Source organism: Terrapene carolina, unplaced genomic scaffold (assembly GCF_002925995.2).
Source record: "Terrapene carolina triunguis isolate 2854851 unplaced genomic scaffold, T_m_triunguis-2.0 Scaffold139, whole genome shotgun sequence".
In the NCBI taxonomy this organism is placed as follows: domain Eukaryota; kingdom Metazoa; phylum Chordata; order Testudines; family Emydidae; genus Terrapene; species Terrapene triunguis.
Genome location: NW_020664490.1, coordinates 910,675 through 932,630, shown reverse-complemented (window position 1 = coordinate 932,630; position 21,956 = coordinate 910,675).

The following is a 21,956-nucleotide window of genomic DNA, read 5'->3' as shown; positions in this document are numbered from 1 at the left end:
CTCACCCGGCAGCCTCTGCCTGCTGGGGGCTTCAGACGCTCCGCAGCGCGGGTCCCTGCAGCCCCGGCCGCAGCTTCCTTCCTGCCGCCGAGCACGTTCCCCGGCCTGTCTGTCCCCGCGGGAAACAGCTCCTGCAGCGCCGGGTTCCCAGCTGTGCGGGGCAACGGGGCCACAGGAAAGGTCCCCCAGTGGCCGGGGGGGTCCCCGCCCGCGAGGGAAGCCCGAGCCCCCCCATTCCCCACCTGAGCATTGTAGCTGGGCTGCACTGCGGACCCGGCGGATCGTGCTGGGCGGACCCTGGCTTATGCCTCCCTATTTCCCCGGACATGTCCGGCTCTTTGGAAATTCCCCCCGGACGGGGATTTGAGCACCAAAAAGCCGGACATGTCCGGGGAAATCCGGACGTATGGTAACCCTAATCAAATGACTCTATATCTCCCTCCGGTTTTAAGATGAAGGTTGCCATAGAGTAGGTTCTTTACTTTTTAAAATATCAAAAAGTAGTTTGTTGGTTTTAAATATATGGTCCTATTGTACCATAAGGCTTTAAGGAGAACTTCCCTTTGAGTTCTGAAGGGGAGTTTTGCTAAAACCCTGATAGCAAAATAGAGTCTATAGAATGCACCAAATTCTTCTTTCCTGCTTACCCTCCTCACTTTGGCTTTTATTTTTCACTTGAGAGAGCAACTCTCACAGACTCACTGTTGCCTAGTGGTTAAAGCAGGAGACTGGGAGTCAGTACTCCTGGGTCTGTCTAGTACTGCTGAATTGCTGTGTGACACTAGGCAGGTATCCCAAACTTCTCACTGCCTCAGACTACTCACTGTAAAACGCGTACAAGAATATTCATCTACCCCTTCATTGGGGCTTTTAATTTTTAATTCTTGTCTTATATTTAGATTGCAAGCTCTTTGAGACAGGGACTATCTGTATTCGTACAGCACCTTGCGAAACAGCGTCCTAGTCCATCACTGGGACTCCATCCTAAGCACTATATCAATGCAAATAATATATAAGAATAAGTAAGAATAAAAATGATTGGCTTAGTAATACCCTGAAGGGGCAGCTGAGGGTTTGTCCTGACACAAGTGAACTCTCACATGATGCAAAACTGGTAAAGCTGTCTCTGTGCCACCCACTCGTCCCCCCCACACACCTTGGCTGGCCTGGAGTCAGGGGAGTGGAAGGGTAGCTTAGAGTCACCTTTCACCTGCATTGTGGGTAAAGGTGAGGACTGGCCCCACTACTTGCAAAGTCTTTTGAGATCTTTGGCTCACAGGTGCTAGGCAAGTATGAAGTACCAGTATTCATATTTTTTTAAATGCATATAGCAAATACAGGCTTGTAATTGCCTGGATTGCATTGTATTCTATTTAGGAAGCTTATTGAAGCCATGAAATGTGTATCTTACAGTGCCATAGGCTTGTGTATGTAGCTAAGATACTGTCTTTTCAAATAAATAGTAGATTTATTATAGTTTATGAAGGTAATTCCTATTCCTAACAGGTAGAAAGAGAGGCTCTATATTAATAAGATATAGGTTTTACAACCAGAGCAATTATTTTAAATCTCTTTAAGTTGTAATATTGTATTTAAAGGTGAAACAAAACAGAGAACTCCATGAAGATGTTTGGCCTTTGCTAACCATAATGGGAATGGGTCCTATTGCCTCTTCCTTTGGATGTACCCACAGGAGGTTCTGAACTGTACAAGTGCGGGAGACACTAAAGTTACACGTGTGGAGTCTTCCCCTGGATCCCACTATCAGGAGCAGAATTTGCCCCACCACTGAATTGGCCCTAGCTGGCTAGATCATCGGGCTCAACAGGTAGTGATCAATGGCTCCATGTCTAGTTGGCAGCTGGTATCAAGTGGAGTGCCCCAAGGGTTGGTCCTGGGGCTGGTTTTGTTCAATTTCTTCATTAATGATCTGGAGGATGGCTTGGATTGCACCCTCAGCAAGTTTGCAGATGACACTAAACTGGGAGGAGTGGTAGATACACTGGAGGGTAGGGATAGGATACAGAGGGACCTAGACAAATTAGAGGATTGGGCCAATCTATCCACCTTATAGTCCATTCATCCAGCCCATAGTTCTTTAACTTGCTGGCAAGAATACTGTGGAAGACCGTATCAAAAGCTTTGCTAAAGTCAAGGAATAACACGTCCACTGCTTTCCCCTCATCCACAGAGCCAGTTATCTCGCCATAGAAGGCAATTAGGTTAGTCAAGCATGACTTGCCCTTGGTGAATCCATGCTGACTGTTCCTGATCACTTTCCTCTCCTCTAAGTGCTTCAGAATTGATTCCTTGAGGACCTGCTCCATGATTTTTCCAGGGACTGAGGTGAAGCTGACTGGCCTGTAGTTCCCCGGATCCTCCTCCTTCCCTTTTTTAAAGATGGGCACTTCATTAGCCTTTTTCCAGTCATCTGGGACCTCCCCCGATCACCATGCGTTTTCAAAGATAATGGCCAATGGCTCTGCAATCACATCCGCCAGCTCCTTTAGCACCCTCAGATGCAGTGCATCTAGCCTCAGGAACTTGTGCTCGTCCAGCTTTTCTAAACAATCCTGAACCATTTCTTTCTCCACAGAGGGCTGGTCACCTCCTCCCCATACTGTGCTGTGAACTGCAGTATTCTGGGAGCTGACCTTGTTTGTGAAGACAGAGGCAAAAAAATCATTGAGTACATTAGCTTTTTCCACATCCTCTGTCACTAGGTTGCCTTCCTCATTCAGTAAGGGGCCCACACTTTTCTTGACCTTCTTCTTGTTGCTAACATACCTGAAGAAACCCTTCTTGTTACTCTTAACATCTCTTGCTAGCTGCAACTCCAAGTGTGATTAGGCCTTCCTGATTTCACTCCTGCATACCTGAGCAATATTTTTATACTCCTCCCTGGTCATTTGTCTGAACTTCCAATTCTTGTAAGCTTCTTTTTTGTGTTTAAGATCAGCAAGGATTTCACTGTTAAGCCAAGCTGGTCGCCTGCCCTATTTATTATTCTTTCTACACATCAGGATGGTTTGTTCCTGAAAACTCAATAAGGATTCTTTAAAATACAGCCAGCTCTCCTGGACTCCTTTCCCCATCATGTTATTCTCCCAGGGGATCCTGCCCATCAGTTCCCTGAGGGAGTTAAAGTCTGGTTTTCTGAAGTCCAGGGTCCGTATTCTGCTGCTCTCCTTTCTTCCTTGTGTCAGGATCCTGAACGCGACCATCTCATGGTCACTGCCTCCTAGGTTCCCATCCACTTTTGCTTCCCCTAACAATTCCCCTGCTGATGCCGTAGTGTTTTGCACCATGTGTTGTCCTTTACACCCATGCTGCATTAGGATTGGGTAGCATTTCAGATCCACTTTGCCCTCCCTTTGCACAGTGCTGCATGATGACACAAGGTGCACGGCAGAGGGGATTTAGGCCCTTTGTGCCTTGTTTTCCAACAAGCTGCTGCTGTTTCTGAGAAGGTTGCTAGATTTGGTGTAAGAACACCAACTCAAGCAGTAGTTCTTAGTTGAGTAATGTTGTATAAATAGCTCTCTTCCAGCTTAATGTACGTGCCATTGTGCTATTGCACAGCAAAGCCAATAAGTGGCAGGAATAGATGAATACTTAAATAACAAAGATGTTGCTTTTCATTCTAATGTCCCTAATCATGAACAATTGAGAGAAAAACAGAAAGTATCTGAAATACTGCATACAGAATATGATGTGTTTTTAAGTTGTCTATGAGCACTCAGGATGTCTTCTTTAAGCGTTTTGCTATTATAAAAGAAGACCTTTTACATAATACTGCTGCAGCAGCTAAAGCTAAATTATTCCATTACTTCAAGGTTTGCAATTCTTTATTTACAAGGAACTAAAAAAAATCCACTGAATCCAATGAAAAAATATAAAAAGTACTCTTTTTTTTTTGAGCAAGGGATGCTTCTGTGTTCACACTATCATGCCACATTGGTGTTGGGTTATTTTTCTGTTGCTTATTTGTGTATTTTTTCTAAATGGAGGTTCAGCATTACAAAGCTTTTACCTATGAAATGTTCCATTTTTATCCACAGTTTTCTGTTCTTCATGGATGACCTGAAATTTCTTAAGAGACCCTTCCCACCCACATAATAATATGTGCAACATGACATGTGCTAGAAGAGATTAGGGAAGCAGCTGCTGAGGCCCAGCAGCCAATAGCCACCAGCTACTGCCACAATATTATTTCTGAAGCCTAAGTCATCTCTAACCCTGAGCTCGGATTGATCTCCCAGAGCATGTTTTACTTTATAAAACAGATTCCTCGGGGGAAAGTGAGGTTGAGGTGTTTCTTTTGCTGGAACATAGTTTCCATATTGTATATCACAGCTAAAGAACTAATTACAGGGGTTTCTGCTCACTGGCCCGACAGCCTTTTTCCTTCCTTCCTTTGCATTTTATTTCCAATTGTACATTGCACAGCCAAGCCATTAGTATAGAAATATTCTTGACTGAAATAGCTTCATTTTACCCTATCATCACTTCCTCCTGGACTTGGGGAGCAGAGTAGAACCACTCCACCATTCCTGGGTGAAATTCCATCCCAGGTCAGTGCATGTATAATTTAGTTACCAATCCCTTCCATGACTGCTGTGTCGTGGCCAGACCCTGCATGGGGACACTGCCATGTAGTTTGTTTGCAGATGAGCCAGGGAGAGTTAATGTCTGTGAATTGCCAGCCTACTCATGGACTAAGGTACTGCTCACTGTGATTAAGGATGGCAGAATTGGTTCCTTGTCTGGTAGTATAATTTTTCCCCTCTAAAAATATTTTAAAACATCTCTAATTAAAAAGGGATGCTGCTATAAGGCAGTAATTATGGACATTTTAAAGCAAAAGTTACAAGAAAAAAATCTGGAGTTTTTCATTTTCCATGTTGGTGCATTATTGATTGTAATGGCTTGTCACATATGTTGGTGACACTTGTTGCATGGTCTTTTTGGTCATCATATCCACAAACTACACAATCATTTTCGATTACACCCACTGAGTTAGCAAGAATGGTGACCCTTCCCCCTCAAACTGAGCCTGGATTTCTGTTTAACTGCCCAAACTCAGTAGGATCATGTTTCCACTGCAAATAATGTTTAATGGTCCTGGTAACCCAGAGTTACAATAATATGAAATATGAAACTCACAAGATCTTGTGGCAGGCATGAAACTAATCTGTGTCACATCTGCCCATTAACATTTCAATGCATTGCTGTCTGCATAGTTTTATTCAAAAGAGTGAGAAAGCACTGAGTATATCAAAGTGAAATGCACTCAAATGTATTACTTATGTTTCATGCAATTTTTAGGGTAAGTTAAAAAGATGGTGGCTGTATGGCACTTCTTTCCATCTACAGCACTGTGCATCGATATGGCTCAGTTGGCCCATCTGTCAGCTGGAAATAATGATCCCCTCGCTCTTTGAGGCCTATTGATGAAAAATATATATCAGAGATGGCGATTGATTATTACTGTTAGAACTCCCAGACTATTCTCTGTTATGGAGCAATACTTAAACCTTATCAACTGAGCTGAATAATATAGAACAACCCCTATCTGCTTACTTCCGTGACTGCCTTTTCCATTGCAAATCCACACTCCTTTCTGCTAGCTAACGCAGTGGTGCAGATATCTCTGCTTCCTGCCATGATACTCAATATGTAGCTCTCAGGCTGCATCTGGCTGTTCAGAGCTCTGTGCACAGCTCTCTGAGCAAAGCACTGCTTGGAGCCTGATGATGATGATGAGGCATTGATGTCTTGAGGAAAGCTGACAATTTAAAACAAAACCACAGACAGAGACAGGCATGTGGGTGGCAGTGACATGGACAGAAACAGACTTCTCAAGGCTCAAAACTGGCGACAGACTTCAAAGGCTCGATCTCTCACTGAGTCATCAGTAAGGCTGCACCTATTATAACGTTTATGTGGCTGTTTTGGTGAACAAATTAACGATTGCTTTGTAGTAGTCTAAGCTGCTGCCTTATAAATAAACTTCTTTTGTGCATTTACAGTGTATTCAAATGAATTATTTTTCATGTCTCTGCGGCTGCTGAAGGTTGCAGCTCAGTTACTGACAATGAGGTCAAAGGTGCTTTCAAGCTCAGGCCACAGCTGGGGGAAGTGATGTGCTCTACTGCTCCCTGAGTGACAATTCCTCCTGGAGGTTCCCAATGACCAGAGGAAGGGTGTCTGCTGCTACCTCTCTTCGTAGGGTGCAATATAACCCCCTTATGGACCTGAACAGCTCTGTTGGTTGTGCATAGGAAGTATAAGGACATGGGACCATGTCCTTTCTATGCCCAAGCAGTTCTTTCACTCTGGGCAGAACAGGATGGCTAACTGGGCCCTCCTGCTGCTCCTTTCAGGGGTTGTCTCCTTTTGCCCTCCACTCCATGTATCCCCAGAGCAGCAGAACCCAGCCTGGCCCTGTGTAAATAGTAGGGATGCCATTGTCTCACTGGCATGCACTTTGAAAATTGCAGTGAGTCTATCAAGATTTATAATCACACAGCATGTGAAAGAATTAGCATCATTGAGCCTCACTGTTCAAGAAACTCTGTCCTTTCAGTGAAATGTTGATTTAGACACGTTTCCTTTCTTTGCATGTTTCCTTTGAGGAGTTTGTCTTTCTCTAGTTGACTGAGTTAAATGCCCTGTTGCCTTTGTGGAAGTCTCTCTCTCTCTAAAGAGTATCCCAGCTTTTTTTTGTTTCCAAAAATTGCATCCTCCACTACAGCTATCCCTCTACTCGGCATTCTGCTCTCATGGATGGAATGATGCTTCTTTTGAATCCTAAACAGGAAAGGCCAAAATCTACTTGTCTAGTTCTTTCTTTCTGCTCATCCATTAGTCTTCCATAACTGTTCAGTGTGCCAGCCAAGGGGGCCAGGGCTAGATTGTGATTTGGGCTATATACATGTGCAAGTGAGTTAGGGGGAATAAGCACATCCTTAAGCTTCTGCACAGGCCATTTGAACCCCAGGTCCAGGTGCTTAGAAGTCAGCAGGCACCGCATGCCTGTGTACTCCACCCAGGAGCAAGGAAGCATGGCATAGGTTGACGGGGCCAGAGAATGGATGGAGCTTCGGCTCCATAACCCCCACACACCACTGACCAGCACAGGTTGTCTTGTAATTTTCTGCTGGAATGGGCCATTAGTAAATGATTTCCCTCCCCGCAGAGTGAAGAGATGAAGGGGTAGAATTGTGCCTCAGAAGTGTCTCAACAAACAAAACAAAAAGCAATTTGCAAAAATGTTCAGGGAAAAATAAAAATGTTTTGAACAGTTGACTATTATGTATTTGTATTACCGTAGTGCCTCAGATCCCCAGTAATTGTGCTAGGCGCTGTACAAACACACAACAAAAAAGGCAGTCAGTCCCTGCCACAAAGAGCTTACAATCTAAGTATAAGACACAACACAACCAGCCATTCTCCCGTACCTGTGATGTTTTCAACTAATGTACACATTACTCACAAAACAGTGGTAGAGATTTTCCTCAAATGATCCCAAAAAAGAAAAATCACTTCTGGACTGAGACCCAAGCATGGAAGGAACCTCAAATCATAGAATCATAGAATATCAGGGTTGGAAGGGACTTCAGGAGGTCATCTAGTCCAACCCCCTGCTCAAAGCAGGACCAATTCCCAACTAAATCATCCCAGCCAGGGCTTTGTCAAGCCTGACCTTAAAAGCCTCTAAGGAAGGAGATTCCACCACCTCCCTAGGTAACCCATTCTAGTGCTTCACCACCCTCCTAGTGAAAAAGTTTTTCCTAATATCCAACTTAAACCTCCACCACTGCAACTTGAGACCATTACTCCTTGTTCTGTCATCTGGTACCACTGAGAACAGTCTAGATCCATCCTCTTTGGAACCCCCTTTCACGGAGTTGAAAGCAGCTATCAAATCCCCCCTCATTCTTCTCTTGTGCAGACTAAACAATCCCAGTTCCTTCAGCCGCTCCTCATAAGTCATGTGCTCCAGCCCCCTAATCATTTTTGTTGCCCTTCGCTGGACTCTTTCCAATTTTTCCACATCCTTCTTGTAGTGTGGGGCCCAAAACTGGACACAGTACTCCAGATGAGGCCTCACCAATGTCGAATAGAGGGGAATGATCACGTCCCTCGATCTGCTGGCAATGCCCCTACTTATACAGCCCAAAATGCCATTGGCCTTCTGGGCAACAAGAGCACACTGTCGACTCAGAGCCAGCTTCTCGTCCACTGTAACCCCTAGGTCCTTTTCTGCAGCACTGCTGCCTAGCCATTCGGTCCCTAGTCTGTAGCAGTGCATGGGATTCTTTCGTCCTAAGTGCAGGACTCTGCACTTGTCCTTGTTGAACCTCATCAGGTTTCTTTTGGCCCAATCCTCTAATTTATCTAGGTCCTTCTGTATCCCATCCCTACCCTCCAGCGTATCTACCACTCCTCCCAGTTTAGTGCCATCTGCAAACTTGCTGAGAGTGCAGTCCACGCCATCCTCCAGATCATTAATGAAGACATTGAACAAAACCGGCCCTAGGACCGACCCTTGGGGCACTCCGCTTGATACCGGCTGCCAACTAGACATGGAACCATTGATCACTACCCGTAGAGCCCGACCATCTAGCCAACTTTCTATCCACCTTATAGTCCATTCATCCAGCCCATACTTCTTTAACTTGCCGGCAAGAATACTGTGGGAGACCGTATCAAAAGCTTTGCTAAAGTCAAGGAATAACACATCCACTGCTTTTCCCTCATCCACAGACCCAGTTATCTCCTCATAGAAGACAATTAGGTTAGTCAGGCATGATTTGCCCTTGGTGAATCCATGCTGACTGTGATGATGAGAATGTTTAACAAAAAATTAAGAGCAAGTGATAGCAAAGGGTTTTAACAGACTTCCTTTCCCAACTTTAATGATAGTGTTTATAGTAAAGCACTCAGAATTATGGTGATAGCCATGGAGTAAGAAAACAGGAATAGAATTATCACATGCTCCATGATTTCTGTGAGTGCTCTCTCTCGCTTGCTCTCTGTTACACACATCCACACACAGAATCTATCAATGAGAGCATGACCATAAAACTGTAGTTAGCATTAAAACTTCTGAAATAAAGATGTTGAAGGCTGAAGTTTGAAACATGAATTTCACTACAAATGATTCCAAAGAGTCTCTAAGCTGAAGCATTTCTGAACCTAAATCTATAATGTGCGGCCAGTGCTTTGAAAATACAAAAAGCTACATAACTGCTAAGTGTTGCTGTGATTCAGGAGAATAATGGGTACTACTAGGAGCTTGGAGGAGGCAATCATGTGGAAACAATAGAAATAATTTTGAGATGTAACAACTAAAGATCAATTATAGTCGAATCAGGGAACCGTATCCTGAAGCTCTGGAGGTATCATACTGTGAGAGCAAAGGGAATAAGAGGGAATGCGGGAGCTGCCTGCCGAAGACTTGAAGCCTGGAGCAGGCTTGTTAAATGAGCTAAGCAGAGACACCTGGTGCAGGGAGGGGACCTCAAGCAGCTGGTTCCTTATAAGAGAGCTGAAGCAGTTCCATAAGAGGGCTGACTCCAGGAATCTACAGGGGAGCCAACTCTGAGCAGAGCAGCTGCAAGCTGAATCCCAGGGTGGGTCACCTCTTAAGAACTCATTAAAAAGGACTCTATGAAGGAACCCTTTTGCTCACCCAGGTTCTGAGGACAGAGCCAGGCCTCAGGACAGATTTTGGGGACTTTGAGTTATTTGTCTGAATAAACCCAGACCCCAACAAGGATGGTGACTGGATGATCAAGTGTGTGAAGTCTCTGGAAAAGGGCCTGTAAGAGGGAGAATAAAGGGCAGTGCAGTTGTAACCCACACACCTTCTGGGTGTGGTGTTCTGTCCCATCTAGTGGTACCGAGACCACTTAAAGAGAGAGATAAAATGAGTCTGCTCTACAGCCTTAGCTAACAGCCCGTTGGCTTTTGGCTCATGCACTAAGCTCCATAGGCCCCAGATTCAATCCTGCCCGCTGACGACTGGGGTCTGTCGGCATTACACAGTGCAGAGGCACCTCAGCCAAGAGAAGGTGCATGGGGGTGACCAACTCATTTACGCACACCTTCCTCTTCATTAATAAAAGAGGAACCAAAATTACAGTGAATACTTATTTGCCAAGACAGAAGTTACTTTCCCCAGAAAAATAAACGTTCCTTAATATATGCAAAAATTCTCATTTGGACACTTTCTTATGACTGTTATAGTCACAGATAAAGAGGGGGCACTACAGGGCAGTAGCAGCCCCTCTTTGTATTATGAAGGAATCTTCCTTATTCTCCTTGCCCTCAGTACACTGTTCATCATTCATCCAATCCTGGAATGCCTCAACAGCTGTATAAAGTCCTTTTTATCCCACTCTCACAGACCAAACTTTTTGTCACTCCTCTTCAAACAGGTGGAATGCAACCAAGTGCAGTCCAAGACCTCTGTTGGCATCCTGTAAGATACTGCTATTTTCTATCTTCCTTCCTCTCCCTTGTCATTTTATCAATCTCAGCTACAATGGTTACACTAATGAAATTAGCTACCTATCTCTCCAGATTTCTAGTTACACTCTTCACCATGATATCTCCACCGCACATCAATACTCATCTCTCTACCCTCTCTGCCTGCATCGACCGTGTAAACTTGTGCTTTTTCCATTCTGTTTCTGTTCTATTCTGCTTTTGCCTCCACCTCCCTCTGCCAAAAATCTATGGCCTTGGTGTCATCCTTGACCTGTAAATCTCCTCCTCCCGACACTTCTTACATTTATATATGTCAATCACCTTCACAGCAGGCCACCTCAGCTGAAATACTCATCCATGCCTCCATATCTTCTTGCTCCATTCTCTATACCTGCTGAAGACCCTCTGTACTGCCTAGCACAATGACTTCTCTTTATCTGACTACGCTAGTATACCACTGCTGTTTAAGATCTTTCTCCTCTGTAGCTACTAGTATCAGGAAAAGCCTTCTCTGTCTAACTTCATCATCAGCTCTGCATTTCATTTCACATCTTACCTGAAAAGATTTCTCCCTTGCCTAGGTGCATTCCCCTCTATTAAATATACAGAAATGGATGATTAAGTTTGAATGCCGCATGAACCAATGCAACAAACACTCCCCGCAGTTTGAATCACATCATCATCACACCTTCAGGCAAAAGAGACCCAAGATTTAATACCAAATGAAAAGCTTCATCCGCATCTATCACTTCCTCCTCTCACCAACAGAAACTTCCTGATCACTGGAGCAAATTACCTTGTCCCAAACTGAAAAATGCAGAGCTGCACCTAAAGCGCCCGTTATAACAGCAGAGCAGATGGGAGGATGATCATCCCATTCTACGGCCACTTTCAAGGTTTCAAAATTTGCTTCCATTCCACAGTCAAACAAACAAACCTCTTCTGAACATTTCACAAAAATGGAATTGTGTCAAAACGTCTGATACCTGATGTTTGCAATTGAGAAAGAGGAGTCAAAATGTCCAGGAAAGTGAGTGTGTGTACGTGACCTGATGGTTGGGCATTGGGCGGGGATGTGGGAGAGTCAGGATCAAGTCCCTGCTCTGCCTGAGTCAGAGCAGAATTTTTCATGCCAGATCACCCTGAATCAGGTACGGCATGGGCATGTATCTGGATCTCTCCAGATATGTCTACACAGCCCACAGTAGCAAGACTCCCAGCCCAGGTTGACAATACGCTGTCTACATAGCTATTTTTAGAGAGCTAGCATGAGCCCTGCTAGCCCATGTCTGGCAATACGGGCTGGGATATTCATTTCTGGGGGCTTGCAAATATACCCTTCCATGCCAGTGTTCTAACCACCAGGTTATAGAGTATGATATTCTCTCTCTCTCTCCCCCAAACCAAATCTTTTCAACAAACTCTTCATCAAAACTGAAATGTCTCCATGAATGGCTTTGCCTTCAACAAAACAATATTAGATGAAATGAAGTTTGGTTGAAAATGTTCAGACAAGTTCTAAATATATGTCACTGGGAAGAACAACTCAGAAACAACTAGGCAGGCTTAAAATACAATATGGGATAATTAAAATATAACATGGTTTTACAAACCAAGCTGATCTCTTTGAGAAGAAAACCAATTTTCTAGACAAAGAAAATGCAGTAGATCTAATCTACCTGTAGTTCAGTAAGGCATTTGATACAGTTACATATGGGAAATTAGTTAAATTGGAGATGGTAATAAATATGAGTATCGAAAGGTGGGTAAGGAATTGATTAAAGGGCAGACTACAACAGGTCATACTGAAGGGTGAACTGTCAGGCTGGAGGGAGGTTATTAGTGGAGTTCCTCAAGGATTGGTCTTGGGACCAACTGTATTTAACAGTTTCATTAATGACTTTGGCATAAAAAGTGGTAGTGTGCTAATAAAATTTGAAGATGACACAAAGCTGGGAGGTATGGCCAATATGGAGCAGGACCAGAATATCATACAGAAGATTTGGACAACCATGAAAACTGAAGTAATAGAAATGTTAGGAAATTTAATTGTGTGAAGTGCAAGGTCATGCATTTAGGGACTAACAACAGGAATTTTGGCAATAATCTGGGGATGTATCATTTGGAAGAGACTGAAAGGACGAGAAAGGCCTGGGTGTATTGGTGGATCACAGGATGACTATGAGCCACCAATGTGATGTGGCTGTAAAAAAGGTTAATGCCATTCTAGTATGCATCAGGCAAGGTATTTCCAGTAGAGCTAGAGAAGTTTTATTGCCGTAATAAAAGGCATTGTAGAGTTCACATCTGGAATATTGTGTACAATTCTGGTTTCCCATGTTTAAGAAATATCAATTCAAACTGGAACAGGTGCAGAGAAGGGCTACTTGGATGATCCTAGGAATAGAGAACCAACCTTATGAGAGGAGACGTAACGAGCATGACGTGGTTAGCCTAATAAAATGAAAGATGAGGGGAGATATGATTTCTCTCTATAAATACATCAGGAGAACAAACATCAGTAAGGGAGAGGAGTTATTTAAGTTAAGGGCCAATGTTGTCACAAAAACAAATGGATATAAACTGGCCATCACAAAGTTTAAGCTTGAAATTAGACTAAGGTTTCTTATCATCAGAGGAGTGAAGTTCTGGAACAACCTTACAAGGGGAGTAGTGGGGGCAAAAATCCTAACTTGTTTTAAGTCTAAGCTTGATAAGTTTATGGAGGGGATGGTATGATGAGGTTGCCTGCAGTGGCATATGACCCATCTGTGACTGCTGTTAGCAAATTTCTCCAGTGGTTGGAGATGGGATACTAGATGGGGAAAGCTCTGAGTTACTACAGAGAATTCTTGCCCTGGTATCTGGTGAGTGGGTCTTGCCCACATGCTCATCATCTAACTTATTGCCAAATTTGTGGTTGGGCAGGAATTTCCCCTCAGGTCAGATTGGTAGAGACCCACGGGTGTAGGAGGAGGATGGGGTTGCCTTCCTCTACAGCATGGGGCACGGGTCACTTGCTGGTCTGAACTTGAGTAAATGGTGGATTCTTTGTACCTTGAAGTCTTTAAATCAACATTTTAGGACTTCTGTAACTCAGCTAGAGGTTATGGACCTATTACGAGAGTGGGTGGATGAGGTTCTGTGGCCTGTGATGTGCAGGATATCAGACTAGATGATCTTGATGGTCCCATCTGGCCTTAAAGTCTATGAGTCTATAAAACTCTGCACAGAGCTATCATACTAGTGGAATGTTCAAGGCTAGGGCAGATTCTTACTACAGTAGAAGCTCAGAGTTATGAGCACCAGAGATATGAACTGACCGGTCAAACACACACCTCATTTGGAACTGGAAGTACACAATCAGGCAGCAGCAGACACACACAAGAAAATAAAATACAGTACTGTATTAAAAACGTAAACTACTAAAAAAATAAAGGCAAATTTTAATAAACAAGGTTTGACAAGGTAAGGAAATTGCTTCTGTGCTTGTTTCATTTAAATTAAGATGGTTAAAAGCAGCATTTTTCTGCTGCATAGCAAAGTTTCAAAGCTGTATTAAGTCACTGTTCAGTTGTAAACTTTTGAAAGAACCACATAAGAACATAAGAAAGGCCGTACCGGGTCAGACCAAAGGTCCATCTAGCCCAGTATCCTGTCTACCGACAGTGGCCAATGCCAGGTGCCCCAGAGGGAGTGAACCTAACAGGCAATGATCAAGTGATCTCTCTCCTGCCATCCATCTCCACCCTCTGACAGACAGAGGCTAGGGACACCATTCCTTACCCATCCTGGCTAATAGCCATTAATGGACTTAACCACCATGAATTTATCCAGTTCTCTTTTAAACTCTGTTATAGTCCTAGCCTTCACAACCTCCTCAGGTAAGGAGTTCCACAAGTTGACTGTGCGCTGTGTGAAGAAGAACTTCCTTTTATTTGTTTTAAACCTGTTGCCTATTAATTTCATTTGATGACCCCTAGTTCTTGTATTATGGGAATAAGTAAATAACTTTTCCTTATCCACTTTCTCCACATCACTCATGATTTTATATTCCTCTATCATATCCCCCCTTAGTCTCCTCTTTTCCAAGCTGAAGAGTCCTAGCCTCTTTAATCTCTCCTCATATGGGACCTGTTCCAAACCCTTAATCATTTTAGTTGCCCTTTTCTGAACCTTTTCTAGTGCCAGTATATCTTTTTTGAGATGAGGAGACCACATCTGTACGCAGTATTCGAGATGAGGGTATACCATCGATTTATATAAGGGCAATAATATATTCTCAGTCTTATTCTCTATCCCCTTTTTAATGATTCCTAACATCCTGTTTGCTTTTTTGACCGGCTCTACACTGCATGGACATTTTCAGAGAACTATCCACGATGACTCCAAGATCTTTTTCCTGACTTGTTGTAGCTAAATTAGCCCCCATCATATTGTATGTATAGTTGAGGTTATTTTTTCCAATGTGCATTACTTTACATTTATCCACATTAAATTTCATTTGCCATTTTGTTGCCCAATCACTTAGTTTTGTGAGATCTTTTTGAAGTTCTTCACAGTCTGCTTTGGTCTTAACTATCTTTAGCAGTTTAGTATCATCTGCAATCTTTGCCAGCTCACTGTTTACCCCTTTCTCCAGATCATTCATGAATAAGTTGAATAGGATCGGTCTGAGGACTGACCCTTGGGGAACACCACTAGTTACCCCTCTCCATTCTGAGAATTTACCATTAATTCCTACCCTTTGTTCCCTGTCTTTTAACCAATTCTCAATCCATGAAAGGACCTTCCCTTTTATCCCATGGCAGCTTAATTTACATAAGAGCCTTTGGTGAGGGACCTTGTCAAAGGCTTTCTGGAAATCTAAGTACACTATGTCCACAGGATCCCCCTTGTCCACATGTTTGTTGACCCCTTCAAAGAATTCTAATAGATTAGTAAGACACGATTTCCCTTTACAGAAACCATGTTGACTATTGCTCAACAGTTTATGTTTTTCTATGTGTCGGACAATTTTATTCTTAACTATTGTTTTGACTAATTTGCCTGGTACAGACGTTAAACTTACCGGTCTGTAATTGCCGGGATCACCTCTAGAGTCCTTTTTAAATATTGGCGTTACATTAGCTAACTTCCAGTCATTGGGTACAGAAGCTGATTTAAAGGACAGGTTACAAACCTTAGTTAACAGTTCCGCAACTTCACATTTGAGTTCTTTCAGAACTCTTGGGTGAATGCCATCTGGTCCCGGTGACTTGTTAATGTTAAGTTTATCAATTAATTCCAAAACCTCCTCTCGTGACACTTCAATCCATGACAGTTCCTCAGATTTGTCACCTACAAAAGCCAGCTCAGGTTTGGGAATCTCCCTAACATCCTCAGCCGTGAAGACTGAAGCAAAGAATCCATTTAGTTTCTCCGCAATGACTTTCTCGTCTTTAAGCGCTCCTTTTCTATCTCGATCATCAAGGGGCCCCACTAGTTGTTTAGCAGGCTTCCTGCTTCTGATGTACTTAAAAAACATTTTGTTATTACCTTTGGAGTTTTTGGCTAGCCGTTCTTCAAACTCCTCTTTGGCTTTTCTTATTACATTCTTGCACTTAATTTGGCAGTGTTTATGCTCCTTTCTATTTGCCTCACTAGGATTTGACTTCCACTTTTTAAAGGAAGTCTTTTTATCTCTCACTGCTTCTTTTACATGGTTGTTAAGCCACGGTGGCTCTTTTTTAATTCTTTTACTGTGTTTCTTAATTTGGGGTATACATTGAAGTTGGGCCTCTATTATGGTGTCTTTAAAAAGCGCCCATGCAGCTTGCAGGGATTTCACTTTAGTCACTGTACCTTTTAACTTCTGTTTAACTAACCCCCTCATTTTTGCATAGTTCCCCCTTTTGAAATTAAATGCCACAGTTCTGGGCTGTTGAGATGTTCTTCCCACCACAGGGATGTTGAATGCTATTGTATTATGGTCACTATTTCCAAGCGGTCCTGCTATAGTTACCTCTTGGACCAGCTCCTGCGCTCCACTCAGGACTAAATCTAGAGTTGCCTCTTCCCTTGTGGGTTCCCGTACCAGCTGCTCCATGAAGCAGTCATTTAAAGTATCGAGAAATTTTATCTCTGCATTTCGTCCTGAAGTGAAATGTTCCCAGTCAATATGGGGATAATTGAAATCCCCCACTATTACTGAGGGTATGTCTACACTACAAAATTAGGTCGGATTTATAGAAGCCGGTTTTATAGAAACCGGTTGTATGCAGCCGATTGTGTGTGTCCCCACATAAAATGCTCTAAGTGCATGAAGTCGGCGGACCGCGTCCACAGTACCGAGGCTAGCGTCGACTTCCGGCGCATTGCACTATGGTACCTATCCCACAGTTCCCGGAGTCTCCGGCGCCCATTGGAATTATGGGTTGATATCGCAATGCCCGAATGATGCAAAGCAGTGCCGCGGGGGGTTCTGGGTACATTGCGTCAGGCCCCTCCCCCGCCGTCACAGCAACGGCAGACAATAGATTCGCGCCTTTTTACCTGGGTTACCTGTGCAGACAACATACCACGCCAAGCATTGAGCCCGCTCAGCTCAGCTCACCGTCACCATATGTCTTCCGGGTGCTGGCAAACGTGGGACTGCATTGCTAAACAGCAGCAGCAGCTTACTGCCTTTTGGCGGTAGACGGTGCAGCATGACTGGTAGCCTTCATTGGCGATCTGGGTGCTGGCAGCTGTGGGGCTGGCAGCCGTGGGGCTGCATTGCACCAGCCCCTTGCCTTTTGGTAGAAGATGGTATATTATGACTGGTATCCGTCGTCGTCGTACTGCAGTGGCTGTCGATCATGGGCACCTGGGCAGACAATGATGGTTATCAGTCGTAGTATGCTATTTTCTGCCACGCGCCCTGTTGGCTCATTGCACGTTAGCACAGTCATAGTATGCTATTTTCTGCCAAGTGCCCAGTATTGTCTGCTAAGCACCCAGAAGAGGCCGATGGCGATCTGGGTGCTGGCAGACATGGGGCTGGCAGACGTGGGGTTAGATTGCTACACAGCAGCAACCCCTTGCCTTTTGGGCAGAAGATAGTATATTATGACTGGTATCCATCGTTGTCATACTGCACCTGGGTATCAGATGGTGCAATAGACCTGAAGGCTAACTGCCAAGCACCCAGTATTTGCTGCCAAGCATCCAGAAAATGCCAAGGGCTATCAGTCATGCTGCACCGTCGTCTTAAGATGTAAAAAATAGATTTATTCTGTATTCATTTGCTTCCCCCCTCCCTCCTGCTAAACCCAGGCTTTTGAGTTCAATCTTTGGGGGGGGGGCATTCTGTGTGACAGTTGTTTGTGTTTCTCCCTGATGCAAAGCCACCTTTCTTGATTTTAATTCCCTGTACCTGTACGCCATGTCATCACTCGCCCCTCCCTCCCTCCCTCCCTTCTTCCCCTGGTCCGTCAGATACTACTTTCGCGCCTTTTTTCAGACCAGACGCCATAGCCAGCACTGGGATCATGGAGCCCGCTCAGATCACCGCGGCAATTATGAGCACTATGAACACCACGCGCATTGTCCTGGAGTATATGCAGAGCCTCCTGGACATGCCAAAGCAAAACCAGGACCAGCTGAGGAGGAGGAGATTGCAGCGCGGTGACGATAGTGATGAGGAAATTGACATGGACCTCTCACAAGGCACAGGCCCGAGCAATGTGGAAATCATGGTGTTACTGGGGCAGGTTCATGCCGTGGACCGCCGATTCTGGGCCCGGGAAACAAGCACAGACTGGTGGGACCGCATCGTGTTGCAGGTCTGGGACGATGCCCAGTGGCTGCGAAACTTTCGCATGCGTAAGGGCACTTTCATGGAACTTTGTGACTTGCTTTCCCCTGCCCTGAAGCGCCAGAATACCAGGATGAGAGCAGCCCTCACAGTGCAGAAGCGAGTGGCGATAGCCCTGTGGAAGCTTGCAATGCCAGACAGCTACCGGTCAGTCGGGAATCAATTTGGAGTGGGCAAATCTACTGTGGGGGCTGCTGTGATCCAAGTTGCCAGGGCAATGAGAGACCTGGTGATATCAAGGGTAGTGACTCTGGGAAACGTGCAGACCATAGTGGATGGCTTTGCTGCAATGGGATTCCCAAACTGTGGTGGGGCGATAGACGGAACCCATATCCCTATCTTGGCACCGGCGCACCAAGCCACCGAGTACATAAACCGCAAGGGGTACTTTTCAATGCTGCTGCAAGCCCTGGTGGATCACAAGGGACGTTTCACCGACATCAACGTGGGCTGGCCGGGAAGGGTACATGATGCTCGCATCTTCAGGCAGTCTCGTCTATTTCGAAAGCTGGAGGAAGGGACTTTCTTCCCGGACCAGAAAATAACCATTGGGGATGTTGAAATGCCTATCGTTATCCTTGGGGACCCAGCCTACCCCTTAATGCCATGGCTCATGAAGCCGTACACAGGCAGCCTGGACAGTAGTCAGGACCTGTTCAACTACAGGCTGAGCAAGTGCCGAATGGTGGTGGAATGTGCATTTGGGCGTTTAAAAGCGCGCTGGCGCAGCTTACTGACTCGCTCAGACCTTAGCGAAAAGAATATCCCCATTGTTATTGCTGCTTGCTGTGCGCTCCACAATATCTGTGAAAGTAAGGGGGAGACATTTATGGCGGGGTGGGAGGTTGAGGCAAATCGCCTGGCCGCTGATTACGCGCAGCCAGACACCAGGGCGGTTAGAGGAGCACAGCAGGGCGCGGTGCGCATCAGAGAAGCGTTGAAAACCAGTTTTGTGACTGGCCAGGCTACGGAGTGAAACTTCTGTTTGTTTCTCCTTGGTGAACCCTCCGCCCCTCCCCCCCCCACCCGGTTAACTCTACTTCCCTGCAAACCAACCACCCCACCCTCCCCTACTACCCTCCCCCCTTCGAGCACCACTTGCAGAGGCAATAAAGTCATTGTTACTTCACATTCATGCATTCTTTATTAATTCAGCACACAACTAGGGGGATAATTGCAAAGGTAGGCCTGGATGGGTGGGGGAGGAGGGAAGGAAAAAGACACAGTGCACTTTAAAACTTTAAAACTTATTGCACTGGAAATCATCTAGGCTGGAGTGATTGGGTGGCCGGAGGCCCCCCCACCGTGTTCTTGGGCGTCTGGGTGAGGAGGCAATGGGACTTGGGGAGGAGGGCTGTTGGTTACAGAGGGGCTGTAGCGGCGGTCTCTGCTCCTGCTGCCTTTCCTGCAGCTCAACCATACGCAGGAGCATATCACTTTGATGCTCCAGCAGCCGGAGCATCGACTCTTGCTTTCTGAGTACAAGTTGACGCCACCTCTCCTCTTCAGCCCGCGTTTCAGCACGCAACTTCTCCTCTTGAGCACGCAACTTCTCCTCTTCAGCCCGCGATTCAGCACGCCACCTCTCCTCTCGCTCATATTGGGCTTTTTTAAAATCAGTCATTGACTGCCTCCACGCATTCAGCTGTGCTCTGTCAGCGTGGGAGGCAGTCTGAAGTTCAGTAAACATTTCGTCACGCGTCCTTCGCTTCCTTCTTCGAATATTCACTAGCCTCTGCGAAGGAGTAAGATTTGCAGCTGGTGGAGAAGGGAGAGGTGGTTAAAAAAGATACATTTTAGAGAACAATGGGTACACTCTTTCACGTTAGATTTTGCTGTTCACAGCATCACACAGCACATGTGCTTTCGTTACAAGGTCGCATTTTTCCTCTTATATTGAGAGTCTCCTGGTTTGGTGTGAGAGATCACTCACGCAGTGCCAGGACACAGATTTCAGCTTGCAGGCAGCCATGGTAAGACATACAGTCTTTGGGCTTTTTTAACCTTCTTAACATGTGGGGATGGTTTCAAACAGTACTGCCCTCATTTCCCATACCAAGCACCCGTTTGGTTGGCCATTTAAAATGGGTTTGCAATGTAAAAGGAGGGGCTGCGATTTCAGGTTTAACATGCAGCACAAACCCAACTAACTCCCCTCCCCCACACACCCAATTCTCTGGGATGGTCACTTCACCCCTCCCCCCCACCGTGTGGATAACAGCGGGGAATATTTCTGTTCAGCAGAGCAGGAAGGGGCACCTCTGAATGTCCCCTTAATAAAATCGCCCCATTTCAACCAGGTGACCGTGAATGATATCACTCTCCTGAGGATAACAAAGAGCGATAAGGAATGGATGTTGTCTGCATGCCAGCAAACACCGGGACCATACGCTGCCATGCTTTGTTATGCAATGATTCCAGACTACGTGCTACTGGCCTGGCGTGGTAAAGTGTCCTACCATGGCGGACGGGATAAGGCAGCCCTCCCCAGAAACCTTTTGCAAAGGCTTTGGGAGTACATGAAGGAGAGCTTTCTGGAGATGTCCCTGGAGGATTTCCGCTCCATCCCCATACACGTTAACAGACTTTTCCAGTAGCTGTACTGGCCGCGATTGCCAGGGCAAATTAATCATTAATCATTAAACACGCTTGCTTTTAAACCATGTGTAATATTTACAAAGGTACACTCACCAGAGGTCCCCTGTGTGCCCTCAGGGTCTTGGGTGAGTTCGGGGGTTACTGGTTCCAGGTCCAGGGTGACAAACATATCCTGGCTGTTGGGGTAACTGGTTTCTCCGCTTCCTTGCTGCTGTGAGCTAGCTATGTTCTCTCCATCCTCATCTTCCTCGTCCGCCGAACCCGCTTCCCTGTTTCCAGCGAGGGACTGATAGCACACGCTTGGGCTAGTGGTGGCTGCACCCCCTAGAATGGCATGCAGCTCCGCGTAGTAGCGGCATGTTTGCGGCTCTGCCCCGGACCTTCCGTTTGCGTCTCTGACTTTGTGGTAGGCTTGCCTTAGCTCCTTAATTTTCACGCGGCACTGCCGCGCGTCCCTGTTATGGCCTCTGTCCTTCATGGCCTTGGAGATCTTTTCTAATGTTTTGCCGTTTCTTTTACTGTTTCGGAGTTCGGCGAGCACTGCTTCATCTCCCCAGATGGCGATCAGATCCTGTACCTCCCGTTCGGTCCAGGCTGGAGCTCTTCTGCGATCCTGGGACTGGGACTGGGACTCCATCATGGTTACCTGTGCTGATGGGCTCTGCATGGTCACCTGTGCTCTCCACGCTGAGCAAACAGGAAATGAAATTCAAACGTTCGCGGGGCTTTTCCTGTCTACCTGGCCAGTGCATCTGAGATGAGAGTGCTGTCCAGAGCGGTCACAATGAAGCACTGTGGGATAGCTCCCGGAGGCCAGTAATGTCGAATTCCGTCCACACTAACCCAATTCCGACCCCCTAAGGCCGATTTTATCGCTAATCCCCTTGTCGAGGTGGTGTTAAGAAACCGGTTTAAAGGGCCCTTTAAGTCGAAAGAAAGGGCTTCGTAGTGTAAACGTGTCCAGGCTTAAGTCGATTTAACGCGGCTAAAGTCGACCTAAACTCGTAGTGTAGACCAGGCC